A 19,581-nucleotide genomic window follows, 5' to 3' on the forward strand; every position below is an offset into this window, starting at 1 on the left:
CTCTATAGTCGACTATAATTACGAAAGTGTTGTCGGTGAGGGATTTTGTGCACCAACGGACCTCTCAATTACGTATGCTAAATTTTCGACGGGATTCGTGTCAGGAGATCTGGGTGGCCAAATCAAAAATGGTTCAAATGGCTCTAAGCACTATGGTACTTAACATCTGAGTTCATCAGTCCCCTAGACTTAGAGCTACTTAAACCTAACTAACCTAAGGACATCACACACATCCATGGCCGAGGCAGGAATCGAACCTGCGACCGTAGCAGTGGCCAAATCATTCATTCGAATTGTCCAAAATGGTCTTCAAACTAGCTGCCAACAATTGTACCCGGAGACATGGTGCATTGTCATTCACAAAAATTCCATAGTTGTTTCGGAACATGAAGTCCATGAATGGCTACAAGTGATCCTCAAGCTGCCACCCATAACCGAGGACCCAGTCTATATCACACACTATACAGCGTTAATTCACCAGCTTGCGCAGTCGCCTGTTGTCAACCGGTGACCATGGTTTCATGGGGTCGGCGCCACATTTGAGCCCTACTATCAGCTTAAATTGGGACTCGTCTGAGCAGGCTACGGTTTTCCAGTCATCTAGGGTCGAACCGATATGGTCACGAGCCCAGAAGAGGCGTTGCAAGCGAAGTTGTATTAATAGGAAAGGCACTTCATCGGCCGTCAGCTGCCATAGTGTGGTGAAACTGGCACCCGACCTTCGAGGAATATTTTTTCAGCGTTCTTGATAGGTATGCAATAGTTCTATAATTCTCAAAGATCTACAGAACTTTGAGAAGAAAAGAATAATACTTGGGAAAATCATAATCTTGTACAAAAAATTAATTGCCAGATTTGCGAACAAATTAATAATCACAGCTTTGAATAGGCCCTTGCCGTTGGTGGGGAGGCTTGCGTGCCTCAACGATACAGATAGCCGTACCGTAGGTGCAACCACAACGGAGGGGTATCTGTTGAGAGGCCAGACAAACGTGTGGTTCCTGAAGAGGGGCAGCAGCCTTTTCAGTAGTTGCAGGGGCAACAGTCTGGATTATTGACTGATCTGGCCTTGTAACGCTAACCAAAACGGCCTTGCTCTTGTGGTACTGCGAACGGCTGAAAGCAAGGGGAAACTACAGCCGTAATTTTTCCCGAGGCCATGCAGCTTTACTGTATGATTAAATGATGGTGGCATCCTCTTGGGTAAAATATTCCGGAGGTAAAGTAGTCCCCCATTCGGAACTCCGGGCGGGGACTACTAAGGAGGACGTCGTTATCAGGAGAAAGAAAACTGGCGTTCTACGGATCGGAGCGTGGAATGTCAGATCCCTTAATCGGGCAGGTAGGTTAGAAAATTGAAAAAGGGAAATTGATAGGTTAAAGTTAGATATAGTGGGAATTAGTGAAGTTCGGTGGCAGGAGGAACAAGACTTTTGGTCAGGTGAATACAGGGTTATAAATACAAAATCAAATAGGGATAATGCAGGAGTAGGTTTTATAATGAATAAAAAAAAGGACGGCAGGTAAGCTACTACAAACAGCGTAGTCAATCCATTATTGTCGCCAACATACACGAAGCCCACGCCTACTACAGTAGTGCAAGTTTATATGCCAACTAGCTCTGCAAATGACGAAGAAATTGAAGAAATGTATGAGGAGATAAAAGAAATTATTCAAATAGTGAAGGGAGACGAAAATTTAATAGTCATAGGTGACTGGAATTCGGTAGTAGGAAAAGGGAGAGAAGGAAACGTAGTAGGTGAATATGGAGTGGGGCTAAGAAATGAAAGAGGAAGCCGCCTGGTAGAATTTTGCACAGAGTACAACTTAATCATAGCTATTACTTGGTTCAACAATCATAAAAGAAGGCTGTATACATGGAAGAAGCCTGGAGATACTGACAGGTTTCAGATAGATTATGTAATCGTAAGACAGAGATATAGGAACCAGGTTTTAAATTGTAAGACATATCCAGGGGCAGATGTGGAGTCTGACCACAATCTATTGGTTATGAACTGTAGATTAAAACTGAAGAAACTGCAAAAAAGTAGGAATATAGGGAGATGGGACCTGGATAAACTGACTCAACCAGAGGTTGTACAGAGTTTCAGGGAGAGCAAAGGGAACAATTGACAGGAATGGGGAAAAGAAATACAGTAGAAGAAGAATGGGTAGCTTTGAGGGATGAAATAGTGACGGCAGCAGAGGACCAAGTCGGTAAAAAGACGAGAGCTAGTAGAAATCCATGGGTAACAGAAGAGATAATGAATTTAATTGATGAAAGGAGAAAATACTAAAATGCTGTAAATGAAGCAGGCAAAAAGGAATACAAATGTCTCAAAAATGAGATTGACAGGAAGCGCAAAATGGCTAAGCAGGGATGGCTAGAGGACAAATGTAAGGATGTAGAGGCTTATCTCAGGAGGGGTAAGATAGATACTGCCTATAAGAAAATTAAAGAGACCTTTGGAGAAAAGAGAACCACTTGCATTAATATCAAGAGCTCAGATGGAAACCCAGTTCTAAGCAAAGAAGGGAAAGCAGAAAACTGGAAGGAGTATATAGAGGGTCTATATAGGGGCGATGTTCTTGAGGACAGTATTATGGAAATGGAAGAGGATGTAGATGAAGATGAAATGGGAGATATGATACTGCGTGAAGAGTTTGACAGAGCACTGAAAGACCTAAGTCGAAACAAGGCCCCGGGAGTAGACAACATTCCATTAGAGCTACTGACAGCCTTGGGAGAGCCAGTCCTGACAAAACTCTACTATCTCGTGGGCAAGATGTATGAGACAGGTGAAATTCCCTCAGACTTCAGGAAGAATATAATAATTCCAATCCCAAAGAAAGCAGGTGTTTGCAGATGTGAAAATTACCGAACTATCAGTTTAATAAGTCACAGCTGCGAAATAATAACGCGAATTCTTTACAGACGAATGCAAAAACTGGTAGAAGCCGACCTCGGGGAAGATCAGTTTGGGTTCCGTAGAAATGTTGGAACACGTGAGTCAATACTGACCCTACGACTTATCTTAGAAGAAAGATTAAGGAAAGGCAAACCTACGTTTCTAGCATTTGTAGACTTAAAGAAAGCTTTTGACAATGCTGACTGGAATACTCTCTTTCAAATTCTGAAGGTGGCACGGGTAAAATACAGTGAGCGAAAGGCTATTTACAATTTGTACAGAAACAAGATGGCAGTTATAAGAGTCGAGGGGCATGAAAGGGAAGCAGTGGTTGGGAAGGGAGTGAGACAGGGCTGTAGCCTCTCCCCGATGCTATTCAATCTGTATATTGATCAAGCAGTAAAGGAAACAAAAGAAAAGTTCGGAGCAGGCATTAAAATCCATGGAGAAGAAATAAAAACTTTGAGGTTCGCCGATGACATTGTAATTCTGTCAGAGACGGCAAAGGACTTGGAAGAGCAGTTGAACGGAATGGACATCGATGTAACTGCAGTGAATCACTTATTCTTTTACCTCCTTTAAGCGAACAAGATTCTACCCCTATCCCTTTTTTCCAGCCCAGCTGATAAACGTGTAAAGGTTCAAAAGATGCTTGAACTCTATTCCACATCTGAACTCCTTTGTGAAAAAAAACCGTGTCTTGCTAAACGTTGGAAAATCCCAGTATGTATCGTACACTGAAGTAACAGGAGTTCGTGAAAGCACATTAAAGAGACATGTATGCTCAAATCCGGTATTTAATTGTAGCACAAAGTATCAAATTAAATTAAAGTTGTAATACAACGCAATAAGTAGACCAAAAATGGTAACTACCGTTAGACTGCTGAGGTTGTCAGCAGTCGGATGCATAACGACAGTTAACACTATGTGTGCCCCACTAGCTCCTACAGGCACCGATCACAACTAGGGCAGCGAAGCTCAGCTTGTGATCGAAAAGTTGTATGTTAATGAAGTAGATCCCATATTACTGCAATTATAACCATCTTCACAAGAAATGACATTAGCTTCTTCGATAAAACTCTTGGGATGCTATTCAGAACAGTGATCGGAACTGTCATCAGAACTCTAGTGCGATTTCGTATATTTTCGGTAGCGAAAATTGGTCCTTCATAATTGCATTTTTATCGTAAACTATAACCTGCAGGAAAAATATCATTAAGGTTTTCTGTATAACACTTGGGGAACTCTTCAGAATTGTGATCACAATTCTATTTTCGCAAGTCGGCAAATATCTCTTTTCCGACACTAAAATTTTCCCTATTGCTAGTGTTTTTTCTCAAAATTCTGCAGAACTATTTAAATTTAGGACAGAGGACTCTATAACTATACCTACCGAGAACTCTGATAAAATGAATATTTCTCGAAAGTCGAGTGCCAGCTTCCCAACTAGTCTGCTATTCGGAAATGTGTTCATAACCCTTTTTTTTTTTTGGCGAAGTTTTACAGAGCTATTCAAAATTCTACAGAGAACTCTAGAACCATAGCATACGTATCAAGAAGTCAGAAAAAAATGTATGTTTCTCGAAAGTCGGGTGTCAACTTCACATGACTGTGGAAATGGGTCTCTTATTATCGCAGTATCGCAGTTATCTCATAAACTATTATCTGGACGAAAATATATCATTAGGGTTTTCTGTAGAACTCTTCTGAAACTATTCCAGACTGTGATTGTTACTTTTTTCGCAAATCTGGCTATTAATTTTTTGTACAAGATTAAAATTTTCCCAACTATTATTGTTTTGTACTCGAAATTCTGTAGATCTATTCAAATTTTGTACAGAAATCTCTAGAACTACGGCATACCTATCACGAAATCTGAAAAAAATATATGAGGCGTATTTGGAAAGTAAGGTCCGATTAGGAGCGAAATGGAAACCACTGAGAAATCCGATGGAACTTAGCACAAATGTGTTGGGCAGTGTCTTTAGTGTGCCAGTCGATCGCTTCACGTCGCACTTTTCAGTTCATAGCGCAAACTGATCATGTAGAAATGGCTAAAACAACAACGCCTCAAGCCAAGTACGTGGATCTGATGAGAGATTTCGTCTGAAGCTATGCAGCCCACATAACATAAATGTCATCCTTTTTTCTTCAAGACAATTTTCAGCCGCATTCGGCAGGGGCAATGAAGACGCTCCTGCAGCGTTTCGATGTAAAGTGTTTAATAACCCACAATACAGCCATTAATTGACTCCCTCCGTTGTTCATTTCTGTTCACATGAGCCGTTGGCTACGAAGAAAACATTTTGGCACAAACAACGAAAGGCAGACCAGCGTAGAGAATTGGCAGAAAGCACAGGCGGTTCCTTTCTGTGACGAGGGTGCTGGAAAGTTTGTACAACGCCACGACAAATATCTAAGTACGAGCGGCGACTATTTAGAGAGGTAGCTGGCTGGTGTGGTTAACCGTTGCGAATAAAATTGTTTTGATTTTCGCTGTGTTAAATGTTATTAGTCCGTGTTTTGTGAGCTTGCAAGTGTTATTAGAATGGAATTGGGATAGGGGCAAACCCTACGGGCTCACGAAGACAGAAATACTGTCAAAAAACATAACAGCCGAGTACAGTGTAGTTACATAGGTAAGTGTGCCGACAAGGCATTGGCAAGACTCGAACTCTTTCACAAACAGCTATGGAAATCTGAAGGTGCGTGATAAAATTGAAATAGATCTGAATTTGTTTCCAGTTTCTAGTTAGTCGGGCTTATAACAATTTTATTCCATTCATAATATTGTGCTTATTATGATGTGTTACATTGTTTGATGCAGAAAACATCACGGTTTTAATTTGAACAATTATGTACCAGCATGTAAAACGCTCCTATCGTGGCATAAAAAAGGTGAAAATATCCTGAGCACATTTAATAATGTAAAAGTAGGGAAATAGCTTTTCGACTTACCTGGAAGATTCAAAGATATTTAAATCAAAACTTCTTGACATATTCGTGACTTACTTACTTTTCACTATTAGCACACATGTCATGTAATATATCATATCAAGTAATATATCATGTCAAGTAAAGTAACATGATACTTGATACCATGTCGTTTAACATAACACATGGCACCATGTCATCCAACAAAGCATTCGTCATGTCGTGCAATATGACACAAAGTGGCCATATTGTAGAGGATTCACGAGTCCCCACTCTGGGACACTTCCTGTTATTGATGCACCCCCACTCACGGAAATTTCCTATTGTAGATCCATCCCACTCCCAATAAGCACATAAATGTGTGTCTATTTGTTCTTACAGCCCTCACCACACATGTAACAATGGGTGGTTTTAAGACAGCTCACTGTGATGGAGACGTACTGCTAACTCGTTAAAAAGGGCGAATATATGAAGGTGTTTTGATTAAAATGTCTTTGAAGCTGCCAGGTAAATCAAAAAGCTGCTTCCCACCTTTTACATCCCTAACTCTGCCAGAGACATATTCACCTTTTTTTTTATATAAGACAGGAACATTTTTTATTCAGATTCCCAACATTTACTCTACCACAATTTTGATATTAGGCCGCCATAGCCTATCAAACAACGTAGATTTTTGTTAACTCGGAGCTGATTGTTCTGTTTTAGATCTTTTTATTGCTGAAGATGCGGCACACACAAATAAAAACCTCACAAAAATGTGTTTTTCCACTAAAATCCGAATGAAACTGGATTTCTGAAAACAAGTTTTGTATCTGATCATAAAAATGTTTTTTTTATTAATCTAATTTACTTTAAATCGTTTTCGGGCATTCAGTTCACGTAAGAACGAATTTTACGTGCTACATTTAGCTTGACTTTAAACCAACATATCTCGACAGCGGGTGAAGATTATTGGATAAAAAGTTTCGTTTTGACTTTATCCATCTATCTACCTGTGTTCAAAGTTCGAACCGATTTGTACAAGTTTGAAGTATAGAGGTGGCGCGATTCTAAAACCTCCCAGAAAAACGTGTTTTTGCACATAAAATCCAAATGGAACAAAATATTTTTAAACAGCTAAAATTTGACCTTGACGAAGGTCCAACACACGGTTGGATCAAATCTGAACCATCAGTCTCGCTCGATTCAGGAGTTATTTAAGAGGGACCGTTTTCTCACGTAGAATCCGAACGGTGCCCATAAAACTGGTGCCATTAGCTGAGCGTTAATTTCAGCCCGATTACAATCTTCTCCCCAAGGTAATAACCGATTCGCACAGTTTGCCTGTGGTCCAGCTGTGGTTTATCGTTCAAACGTTGCTTAATATGTGAGAACATAGATACAGTAAGACAAATGTTCAAAGGGCTGTACAAATGGCCACTGGGCAGGGCTAAACCAAAACTTTTTACCCCATGCTCCTAACTCAAACAGGAACTGACAACCCCCCCCCCCCCCCCCCCCGCCCTCCCCAAACAGACTTCCTCGCAAGACATTTTCAGAGATAGTTGTTACAGCGCTTCCGCACTGTGATGATTGTAATGTAGTGCCACTTTTATGCTACACGATCTACAATAGATGCTCAGGAGGGAAGGTCTTGATGAAACAGGAATAAATAAACAATGAATAATAGTCTAGCTGCCTTGACACCGATGAGATCTTTATTGACCAGTCCTGTGTTATACTGGTGAGTATTTCTGTATGTTTCAGCTCTCAGTTGTCGCCTTCCAATTTAAGCTATCTTCATGATAGCTTTAACAAGCGGCTCACTCATCTGTATACAATCTACAAAAATTACTATAATTGACTCAGTTCTTTGTCAAAGACGGCTTTCGTGTCTTCAAATCAGATGCCATGCAAATTTTGCAATATGAGAAATCTTGTAAGTTTCCTTTGCTGCTCAGAGCCATTTGAACCATTTTTGAAGCCTGCGTCCGGCCATCCGGATTTAGGTTTTCCGTGAGTTCCCTAAATCGCTCCCGTAATCAGTGCTAAACACGAGATATCAGTTAATAGAATTAACGGTGGAGCGAACTAAACTGAAGTTACTTTAAGAAAGATTGCTGATAAATTTGGAGAAATAGCCATGAACAATGATATTTAAATTTTCGGGCCTCAGATCGAGGATGTACCACATGTTTTAAGTGTGTACTTTGGACAGAGAAGACGTTTGTGTGAAATCAGGTTTTTGTAGGAATAGCGAGGATGACGGTTCAAGCCTGCGTCCGCTACAGTCTGGAACCGCACGACCGCTGCGGTCGCAGGTTCGAATCCTGCCTCGGGCATGGCTGTGTGTGATGTCCTTAGGTTAGTTAGGTTTAAGTAGTTCTAAGTTCTAGGGGACTTATGACCACAGCAGTTGAGTCCCATAGTGCTCAGAGCCATTTGAACCATTTTTGAAGCCTGCGTCCGGCCATCCGGATTTAGGTTTTCCGTGAGTTCCCTAAATCGCTCCCTTGAAAGGGCACTGCCGATTTCCTTCCTCATCCTTGGCACAATCCGACCTTGTGCTCCGTCTCTAATGATCTCGATGTCGACGGGACATTAAATCAAATCTTTCTTTTTTTTGCAGGAATACGATTTTTTGGTTGAAACAGATGCAGGTACAAGTATGTGGACCGTTCAGTCTTCGACATTTTTTTCTATAGTAAAAAGTACTAGGTGTGAGTGAGTATGTGTTCATGACGCTTTTCCTTTTGTTGTTATAGGCTTTTATTACCGCGTAAGATCACTAGAAGATAACTCCTAAAAGTAAAAAAAAAGTGATTTTAAATAGTTATATATTTATTTGCACTTACCATAAGCTGCGGAACGAGGGCTCGATTATCAACTGGTTGGTTTTCTTTGTCAGACCTCTCAAAAGCTTTGCGCATTTCACGCTGGTAATCTGACTCCGGAGCTTTACGCCCACCACCATTTGATTGGCGCTGCAATAAGTAAAGGAAATCTGTCAGAAATTATCACAGGATATTGGTGCAACTGTATCAATCTACGAGCTTTCAATTAAAACATTTCTTTATTTGATTGCTATTGCTGTGAAAGAGCTATTTTTAATTTGATTACGGCACATCAGTCCACATCTTCTGAAGACAAAATCTCGATATGTAGCACGCTAAATTTCAGTAATCGAATTATTACTCAAACAGAAATGATGGTAATCATATGTACAAGAATAAAGAGAAATTCAGAGATAAACTTAGGAACTATCCATGGTGTACATGAAAGAAAGGATTGCTTAATTTATGACGACTGAGTATGTTAAATATAGTAGTTAACAGCCTCATAGCAAGGCTATAACAATAGTACATTGCTTCACTTACACTTACAAGATGAGTAAAGGGAAGAACAATGCTTCGAGAAAATCAAAGGTAAACTTACGAACTGTTCATGGCGAATGGGAAAGAAAGGCTTAATTAATATACGACGGCTGAGTGTGTTAAATATAGAAGTTAACAGCCTCATAGCCAGACGATAAAAATATAGGGCAATTCAAAAAGAAGGAACAGATTTCAAACATTTATTGCTTCAAAACTAAAAAAGATAGAAACACAATTCCAACGTTCATGTAAAGATAAAAGTTCAAACTTTTATGTATTCAATGTGAGTACCGTGTGTTATACGACAAACGTCAAAATGGTGGCTCATTTCCTGCCACACAGGAAGCAGCAGTACTCTAGTTATCGAATTCACAGCTTCACCGACGCGATTCGCAGACTTTCAAGAGTGTCAGGTATAGCGGGGATAAAAACGCGGTATTTTACGTAACCGCACAGATAAAAGCTACAAGGGGTGAGGTTACCTGGGAGTCCATCGGCGATCAACTTCGTCTTCTGCTCCTCCTCTTCCAGTCCAACGTACCAGACCTCACACCTTGTGACTTGAAGGTGTGGATTTGGTAACGAAGACCAGCTGCTTCATGTATGGCAGAAAATGAGACGCCGCTTTGATATTTGTCTTGTAACACATGGTGCTCACACTGAACTCATAAAAATTTGGACCGTTCTGTTTCTAGGAACGCTGGAATTGTGTTTCTATCTTTTGTAGTTCGGAAGCAATAAACGTTTGAAATCCGTTCCTCTTTTGAATAGTCCTGTAATATAACGCTCTAACTATCAAAGTTTTTGTTACACTTACAAGGTGAGTAAAGGAAAGAATAATGCTTGAACAGTTAAACGTTTGGCTTTAATTACTAGTCGAGCAAGAGAGACCAGTCATCTGTTAATCGTGTGCACGAAGAAAGTGTACAACAAGTGCTACCAACACGCTCATGTGGCAGGGATTGTCTAGTATGACAAACTGACTTAAAATGAATATGAAATAATACCTACCAAGAGGGAACTAAAATGTTTAAGCTTTTTCAGTCGACTTTCAAGTTTCCTGCGCTCTAGCGCTAAAATAAATTACGCTCTAGATTGTAGGTTATTGAATTTGATAGTGGTACGACTAACTATGCCTGCAACCGCTGATGTTTCTATACATATGTTAATCTTTCAGCCATCACGCCGTTTCAATGAATATCGAAGAGAGACAAAAATAAAAATCTTTAATCAGCCACTTTTCGAAATGGCGTACATAAGGTCTTAGAAGACAAAATCAACGTATCTAGGTGCCTAGTAAGAGGAAAAAAACCTTACACATGTATGTATATAATGAACAGTGCAGACAGTTTTAAGTTATTAGCTATGAATATTTGCGAAAACTTAAGTTAGAAAACCATATAGTAGACGTGATAAAACTTATGGTCCGGCTACTTCCGTCATAAGAATAATTGCCTACTTTGGGGATATAGAACTAAGTAAGTTAGCATAATTTGCATATCCGTATAAGTATATAGTTCTGGCAACACCGGCCACGACCTTCTTCTTCTGTGCGGATGCACACACATTCCCCGAACTCTTACGGGACTTGGTAAGAATGTCTTATACGAGTAATGAGTGTGTTGGGGTGGGACACTACGAATGTAGGTCTCGTGGGAGGCGTGCGCGAGATAGTCCCTGCAGTCGCACTATCCTCTGTGCCCTCGGTGGCTCAGATGGCTAGCTCAGCGTGTTCGGTCAGAGAGCAGGTTGGTCTCTGTAATAAAAAAAATCTGAGTGGAAGGATCAACAAACGAACTTGACCGGATGTTATATGACGTCCGCAACGACCAAAAACAATGATCAACAACGAACAAAAGGAAAAAAAAGAAAGACGGGTAAAGCATCTGCCATGTAAGCAGGAGATCCCGGGTTCGAGTCCCGGTCGGGGCACACATTTTCACCTGTCCGCGTTGATAGATATCAACGCCTGTTAGCAGCTGGAGGTATTAATAAAATTCTAATTTCGTTTAATTTACATATTGTCCTTGAGTAACGTCTTATGGGGTAATATTCTGTGGTAACTCGTCACACAGACAAAATGGATTCATTATACGAAAGAAAATAATTATAATTATGTGTGGGGTTTATGCATAAAGATCTTACAGGTATCATTTTAAGCAACTGGGAATATTAACCACCGTCCCTCATTGCATTTATTCAGCTATGAAATTTGTTATCAGACATTCGAGTCTGATTGTAATGAGATATTCAAAGTACAGCACTAGAAGGAAAAATGATCTGCATTACCCTTTAACGAAACTAACTTCGGCACGGAAAGGGGTAAAATATACAGCTATAAAACTGACTGTCTACCCAAGTAAATAAAATGTTTGTCATAGAGCAGAAGTGTTTCCAAATGTATGTTAAAGGTGTTTCTCCTTAACAAATCCTTCTATATCACAGAGCAGAGTTGGCTACGGCGTGCCAAACTACATGTGAGGCCGATGCGCGGGCCCCATGCGGGCAGAGGCTTGGCCTGTCTGTGTATTGCTCGGTACTTTTCCGAAGTACTCGGTGCAGCACAACGTTTCATTTAGTATTGCGGCACGGCATTTTTCGGTCGGCACGACTCTCTTCAGTAAGGCAGAATCGTGGTGAAAGCGCTGTTTACGCTGCGCTATTTGTTCGTGGCATAAAAGAGGTCACAGGTGCAGTGACTGCACAAAAATAGGCAGTCTAGGGATCTACCGTCACAAGCCTTTAAAATAAATGGAAATGCCAGGAGCGAGGGATAAGATTTCTCAGTATCTGTTATGCAACATACAGTAGCATAATCGACGGGTATCGCCAATTTTCTAACAACATCACAGCACCAATCAGAAATAATTTAAAGATTTAGGTGACCACGAAAGAGGTAAAAATTACAACGATCGGCAGATGGGATTCATTGTTCTGTACATCAGGAAGTACTTTTTGCTAAATTTTCAAGCATGGAGCCCGTAATGAAACTGGGGTATGAATAGTACATTTTTTGGCCACAACCATTATTCCACTGTCACTTGCAACAGTATTCGATGGAATTGATCGACGATTATAGAAACTTTATATACTGCTGTAAAGTACGTTGTTTAAGTCAGCCGACGTTCCTGGAAATACTTAATATTTAAAATCAGCTATTGTTGAATTTATGAGAGAAGAAAGAGAGCAGGAACGAAAACTAGTAAATCTGGAAAGGACTGCAAATTTCACACTTTAAATGGGCTTAATTACACACTGTTCACAGTAGGACACTGAAAGGTGACAAGTCACTTACCTCTTGTTTTATGAGGACGGATGTAAGAAGAAAACCGCATTGTGGAACAGACAAATTCTGACAAAACCGCATTATGGAACAGACAAATTCTGACAATAGCATCGTATACTTCCCTAAGCTCATAGGCGTTAAAGATAATGCGAGGTTTGAAGAATTCACTTTGACCTTAAAAGAATTTCAAGGATAGTTTTCTGAACGTTTTCTGGACATTGCTAGTCTTTCAGCTGTTTTATGGCTGTTTTCGAGATCGTTTGCCACTTCAGTCGAAAGCGCCGCTGTACATGTGCAGACGGAACTGATTGATCTCCAGTGTAACTCCCATTTAAAAGATAAATTCTTTTACGTTATAATTGTGGATGTAGTCGACGTTGTGTTCCTTAGGAACAATTTACTCGTACCCATAACGAGGTTCCAAATGTGATAAAATATTTCGGTCAACATATGTGTGTGAAAGGCTTTTTTCGACCGTGGAAAATGGAAATGAGCGTTTGGCGTCATTGGCCGGGAGGCCCTGTACGGGGCAGGTCCGACCGCCTTGGTGCAGGTCTTATTACGGTACATTCGACGCCACATTGGGCGACCTGCGCGCCGGATGGGGATGAAATGATGATGAAGACAACACAGCACCCAGTCCCTGAGCGGATAAAATCCCAGACCTAGCCGGGAATCGAAGCCGGGCCCCTTAGGACTGCAGTCCGTCACGGTGATCATTCCGCTATGGGGGCGGACTTTAGACTGTGAAAGTATATAAGACACAATCACGTATAATACTGAGAGCGAAGATCTGTGAAATCGTCTGCGGCTGTCAATCCGACAGTTCGTACAATATACAAATTATATTACATCAACAGTGCGTAAAAAATAATTAAATAATACACAAAATTTGTTTTATGTCTCATTTGTGTTGTTGAGAAAAGTAAAATACAAGACCAAGCCGAACGCCGTGCGACTACAGTGCCATGTAAATGAAGCGCTTTCGCATTCTCCTTCTTCCCACCCCTCATGCTTAGACAGGGAGCCAATTTGGTGCGGGCAGTGTGCTGCCAGGAAATAGAGCTATGGAGCTTGTACAAGACCGTGGGTTGTGTGAAAAATTCGTGACCGCCCCTGTCAAAGAAGAATTCTTAAATAGAAACAAGGTTTACTGAAAAACTTGTAAGTGACCTGCACGTGGCCATATAAATATTTAGCCGGCCGAAGTGGCCGTGCGGTTAAAGGCGCTGCAGTCTGGAAACGCAAGACCGCTACGGTCACAGGTTCGAATCCTGCCTCGGGCATGGATGTTTGTGATGTCCTTAGGTTAGTTAGGTTTAACTAGTTCTAAGTTCTAGGGGACTAATGACCTCAGCAGTTGACTCCCATAGTGCTCAGAGCCATTTGAACCATTTTTTTATAAATATTTTTCCGTATATAAGGTGTAAGAAATTATGTATACAAATTTTTAGAGTGTTTAGTAGAGATAAAAGGAACATCTTCTTTATTTGACAAAAGGTCACACGTACACCATTTCGCCCCTATGAATCCACAACAGTCTTGATACTATTGATGTTCAGAGACTGTTCAAACTGCATTGTGGTGAATACTGTTTTAGAGATGCTGTTAAAAATGTCATCCATTAGTATTAATGCAACTGTGTGCTTTCAACAGCCACAATAGTTATGTCTGTGAGTCAGAAAACCCGATGGGACCTCATGTGTTCCACTGTTAACATAGAATTACTATAAATGTGTGAACTGGTATTGTTCATGACAATATCTTGTGTCTAACACGCTCCGTGGAAGGAACTACCGTACCTTTCTCAGTGATTTACTACTGCAAATGTTGGAGAACCTCACGCTAGTAGTCTGGAAATGATTTTGGTTCGAGCATGGCCGCCATATTTTTGCCATTTATGCCAGAGAACATTTACACAACGTTTTCCCCAATTGTTAGATTATGAGGGGAGGTCAGTACCACAGCCACCACGATCTCCCAACCTCACCTACATGGATTTCTTTCTATGGAGGAAGATGAAGCGTTTGTCGTCCGACGCACGACTAGACACTCCAGAAGAGCTGGTTGTCCGTCTGGCGGAAACAGCATTATTCGTGAAACGCCTGTTTGTTTTCTGCATACAAGGGAAGTCCAGCGTCAAACACTTCTAATACGCTTAGCACGGAAACAGTGCATTTGTAGTACTTGTGTCACAAGTTTCCACGACGGGAACTAACAGACTTTGAACGCGGAATGGTAGTTGGAGCTACGCGCATGGGATATTCCATTTCGAAAATCGTTAAGGAATTCAATATTCCGAGATTCACAGCGTCAAGAGCGTGCCAAGAACACCTAATTTCGGGCATTACCTTTCACCACGGACAACGTAGTGGCTGACGGTCTTCACTTAAAGACCGAAAGCAACGGCGTTTGAGTAGAGTTGTCAATGCTAACAGCGAAGCCACGTTTCGTTAAATAACCGCAGAAATCAATGTGGGACGTACGACGAACGTTTATGTTAGGAAGCCATGGATTCAAGTTGACAATAAGGGACTGTGCAAGCTCGTGGTGGTTCCATAATGGTGTGAGCTGCATTTTCATGGAACGGACAAGGTCTTCTGGTACAAATGAACCGCTCGTTGACTGAAAATGATTATGTTCGGCTACTTGTTCTCAAACTACGATGGAATTTTTATGGATGACTATGCACCATGTCACTGGGCCACAGTTGTTCGCAGTTGGTCTGAAGAACATTCTGGACAACACGAGCGAATGATTTGACTACCCGGATCGCCCGAAATGAACCCATCAGATGTTTATGGGACATAATCGAGAGGTACACAAAATCCTGCACCGACAACACTTCCGCAAGTATGGACAGCTACACAGGCATCGTGGCTCAACGTTTCTGCAGAGACTTCCAACGACTTGTTGAGTCCGCACCACGGCAAGGTGCTGCACTACAAGAGGAGGACCGACACGATATTAGGAGGTATCTCATGACTTTTGGTCATCTCTGTTTGTAACCCTTAAGACCAAAGCTGGGTAGGGGCAGCAAGCAGTCATTTTTAAGACTTAAGTGACTGATTGCTATTTTTATTCACCAATCACTTTCTTTTCCATGATCACGGGTGTTCTCTTCAAATAAATAATTGGAAAAATATTTTGTGCTCTTTGCTGAGAAGCAAAGATATCTAAATTGTGCTTCTTCCCTGATAAGCGACTTATGTATACTTATATTGGCCGACAAAAGAAGTTAAGCCCCAGAAAGAGAGAAGAAAACGAAATCAAACTTCACATCTTGAGCGGGTATGTGATGTTACTTTAGTGATTACAAAATCGAGTCAACTCTACAAATAACTTGGGAGTATAGACCCACTTATCAGTATGACGGCCGGCCGCGGTGGCCGAGCGGTTCTAGGCGCTCAGTCCGGAACCGCGCTACTGCTACGGTCGCAGGTTCGAATCCTGCCTCGGGCATGGATGTGTGTGATGTCCTTAGGTTAGTTAGGTTTAAGTAGTTCTAAGTTCTAGGGGACTGATGACCACAGATGTTAAGTCCCATAGTGCTCAGAGCCATTTGAACCATCAGTAGTCCGCAGCTCGTGGTCGTGCGGTAGCGTTCTCGCTTCCCGCACCCGGGTTCCCGGGTTCGATTCCCGGCGGGGTCAGGGATTTTCTCTGCCTCGTCATGACTGGGTGTTGTGTGATGTCCTTAGGTTAGTTAGGTTTAAGTAGTTATAAGTTCTAGGGGACTGATGACCATAGATGTTAAGTCCCATAGCGCTCAGAGCCATTTTTGAACCATCAGTATGACGTATTGCACCTCCTGTGTCCTCGATGCATGCACTGATTTGCTTGGAAGGGTGTCATAAAACCGTTGTATCCCCTTCAAAAGCAAGCTGGTCTAGAACTGTTGTAACTGGTCCTTAATATCATTGATACTTGGCACTGTGGCGGAAGTGACGCCTAACCTAGCCCTACACATCTTTTATTGGGAACAGATCTGGCCACGAGAGTGTCACATCATCAAGCGGACAATTCATAGACACACGTGCCATGTGTAGACAAGCATCGTCCTGTTGAAAAATGGCACCACGACATTGTCACGTGAGTGATAACACATAAGTTCGCAGGATGTCCGTCACTTACCGCTGCGCTGTCGGAGTCCCTTCAGTCATCCCTAGCCGTGAGCTGGAGTCATACCAAACACTTCGACAATGGGAGTAATTTCACTGTGCCTGTACAAAGCACTGGAAGATTGGGACCTTTCCTCAAATCATCGTCAGACTCACTGTGCAGAGGTACGGAGCCTTGCAGCGAAGCAGTGTCACAAAATATCTGGTTGGGATGTGAACTGAGCACACAGTTTCCATATTAGAATTTGCGCACTGGAGTTGGGATACTAAGAAGTAATTACGGTCCACTTATGTGATGGGATTTTTAAAAATCGAAGTTGGCCGATTATCATTTTATGAACCACGCGAATGGTATTACATCTTTATTCGTACATTTCAGGACGTAGAAATTCTCCATTTTATTGCCAACGTGAACTTGAGTAGCTCTAAAAAGTGAGACTGACTAGGCACTACGAGTGTTACATTTTCTAACCTTGAATAACTTCAAAGCTGTCTCAAAAAACTATTTTAGCAACTGGTTGCCACTCAGCCATTCTGAGTTAACTAAAGTTCTTGTTCAAAATGAAACTCATTTTAGATAGGTGCACGACTGGATTTGCAATTCGATGCGTACTGGCTATGATGCACCTCATTAGATAAGTTCCTGATCAGTGGCCATTGCATAGTTACACTGCCCGACAAAAGAAGTGATATTAATTAACTTCTTCATCTGTTGTTATTGATTTAATGTTATATTGGGTGAAATTTGTTTTGAGCTATTGGAAAAAGATGTAGGCCATCCCTGTTTACATGAGCGGTCATCGAAGAGGTAACCATCATTTTAAGCCTATATCACTATCGTCATCCTGTACAGCAAATGGGATTTTACAAGGTACTGTCCTAAGTTACCGGAGAATCTCGATTCGCGATAAAACGGAGCTGATAGAGTTAGCTGCTGGGGACAACTAATGATAATGACAGAGGTCACTGTCAACTATGACGGACTGTAACATCGAATAGAAGAGCCATTCAGTGGATAATCACTCACTCGCCAACTCGTTGTTGGATATCAAAGACCGATGAGCAGTTGTTCCAATGAGTTGTAATTTCCTCGCTATGGGGTGCAGAAGACACTGTCCTATACCCATACATCTGCCCTCTGCCCACCGTGAGTCACGTCATACATATACCATCGTGGGTGCACGAGCACCTTTGGAAGGTCAAAGGATGAAGAAGGGTCACCTAGGCTGAGGAATATCTTCGAATATACAGATGACAGAGTAGGAGTATATGAGGAACAAAATGATGCGATAGACTCCTCCAGCTGACAGGCCACAGTTGTGGCAGATAATAAACGTATTATCGTGGGGGGGGGGGGAGGGGGGGCGATGTTTGTATGGATTTAAATGGGTCACCTGATACTTCTGTCATTACATCTCACCAAAAAACGATCCAGTACATTATGTACATTCGTTCGTCACCTGCAGAAAACTGATGGCGAATAATGCTTCGTGGAACTAAATGAACCGACATGAGAATCCTTTGCCTCTCTCTCTCTTCTGTCATTGTTATAACTGAGCGGTGGAATGTAAAGGAAAGGAAAGCAGAAAGGTGGGTCGTGTAATTCCGCGTGAGTGATGATAGTAGTTATAACTTAGTGTATATCATTTACGTGAAATACAAAGAAGTCACAAGAGAATGAAAACTAACGATGGAACAAATCAATTAATTAATTTCACGCCTCGAAGCAGGCAATGCAAGTAATATGATATTACTGCTAATTAAAGGTGTTGAAAACCTCAAATAGTCATTAGAAATGACTCATGAGTATATTACTCGTTGAATTTAAAAGGATAATACAAGCACAAGATACAAGAAGACGAAAGCTCCAGAGAGATACATGTTTATACTTACAATAATCACAAACAAAAAGTGAATTGTTAAAGTTGTTCTAATTGAGAATTGGGCAATGTGTTGTGGAAAATACTTGTAGTGTTACATCCCATATTACATCTCATATTATTCCTATTGCCTAAATGTTCTACATCTGTTATTGGAGGGCACAAGAGAAGCAGAAGTTTCAGTGCAAAAAGAGTTATGGATGTTTGTACGTATTGGGACATTCTTTTTGTGAAAGGAATTTAATTTCATGTAGTGATGAAATACCATTACAGTTTGCAATAAATTGCCGTTTAAAGATAGGTATATCTTTATGAAAGTGACAGATGAATGAAATCCGTTAAATCGAAGATTGCAGATGATTCAAAACAATTAACATCTCTCCATCACTAACTATAATATAATAAAACAATTACATGCCCAGTATATTAAACACACCTCCGATTTTTAGTGAAGTGTCCCTCATGAAAGCTCATATCAAACTCTCTACTTTAATGTCTAGCAGTGAAGTGTCCCACACTAGGAAACCATTTCCGATAGCGTTCTCAAAAGTTTTCTATGGGCGCGTCTATACAAGTGATTGGCCATCTAAGATTGGTCTTCTAGCCGATAGAATTATTTAACAGTTTTTGAAGCTGAATGAGATTTTCACTCTGCAGCGGAGTGTGCGATGATATGAAACTTCCTGGCAGATTAAAACTGTGTGCCGGAATGAGACTCGAACTCGGGACCTTTGCCTTTCGCGGCCAAGTGCTCTACCACCTGAGCTACCCAAGCAAGACTCACGCCCCGTCCTCACAGCTTTACTTCCGCCAGTACCTCGTCTCCTACCTTCCAAACTTTACAGAAGCTCTCCTGCGAACAATGCAGAACTAGTACTACTGAAAGAAAGGATATTGCGGAGACATGGCTTAGCCACAGCCTAGGGGATGTTTCCAGAATGAGATTTTCACTCTGCTGTGGTTCGCGGGAAGAACGACTGCCAGAAAGCCTCTGTGCGCGCTCGAATCTCTCTAATTTTATATAAGTTGGGGGAAGCAATATATTCGATACCTCATCCAGAAACGCACCGTCTCGAAATCTGAGCAGCAAGTTACACC

Source organism: Schistocerca serialis, chromosome 3 (genome assembly GCF_023864345.2).
Source record: "Schistocerca serialis cubense isolate TAMUIC-IGC-003099 chromosome 3, iqSchSeri2.2, whole genome shotgun sequence".
Classification (NCBI taxonomy): domain Eukaryota; kingdom Metazoa; phylum Arthropoda; class Insecta; order Orthoptera; family Acrididae; genus Schistocerca; species Schistocerca serialis.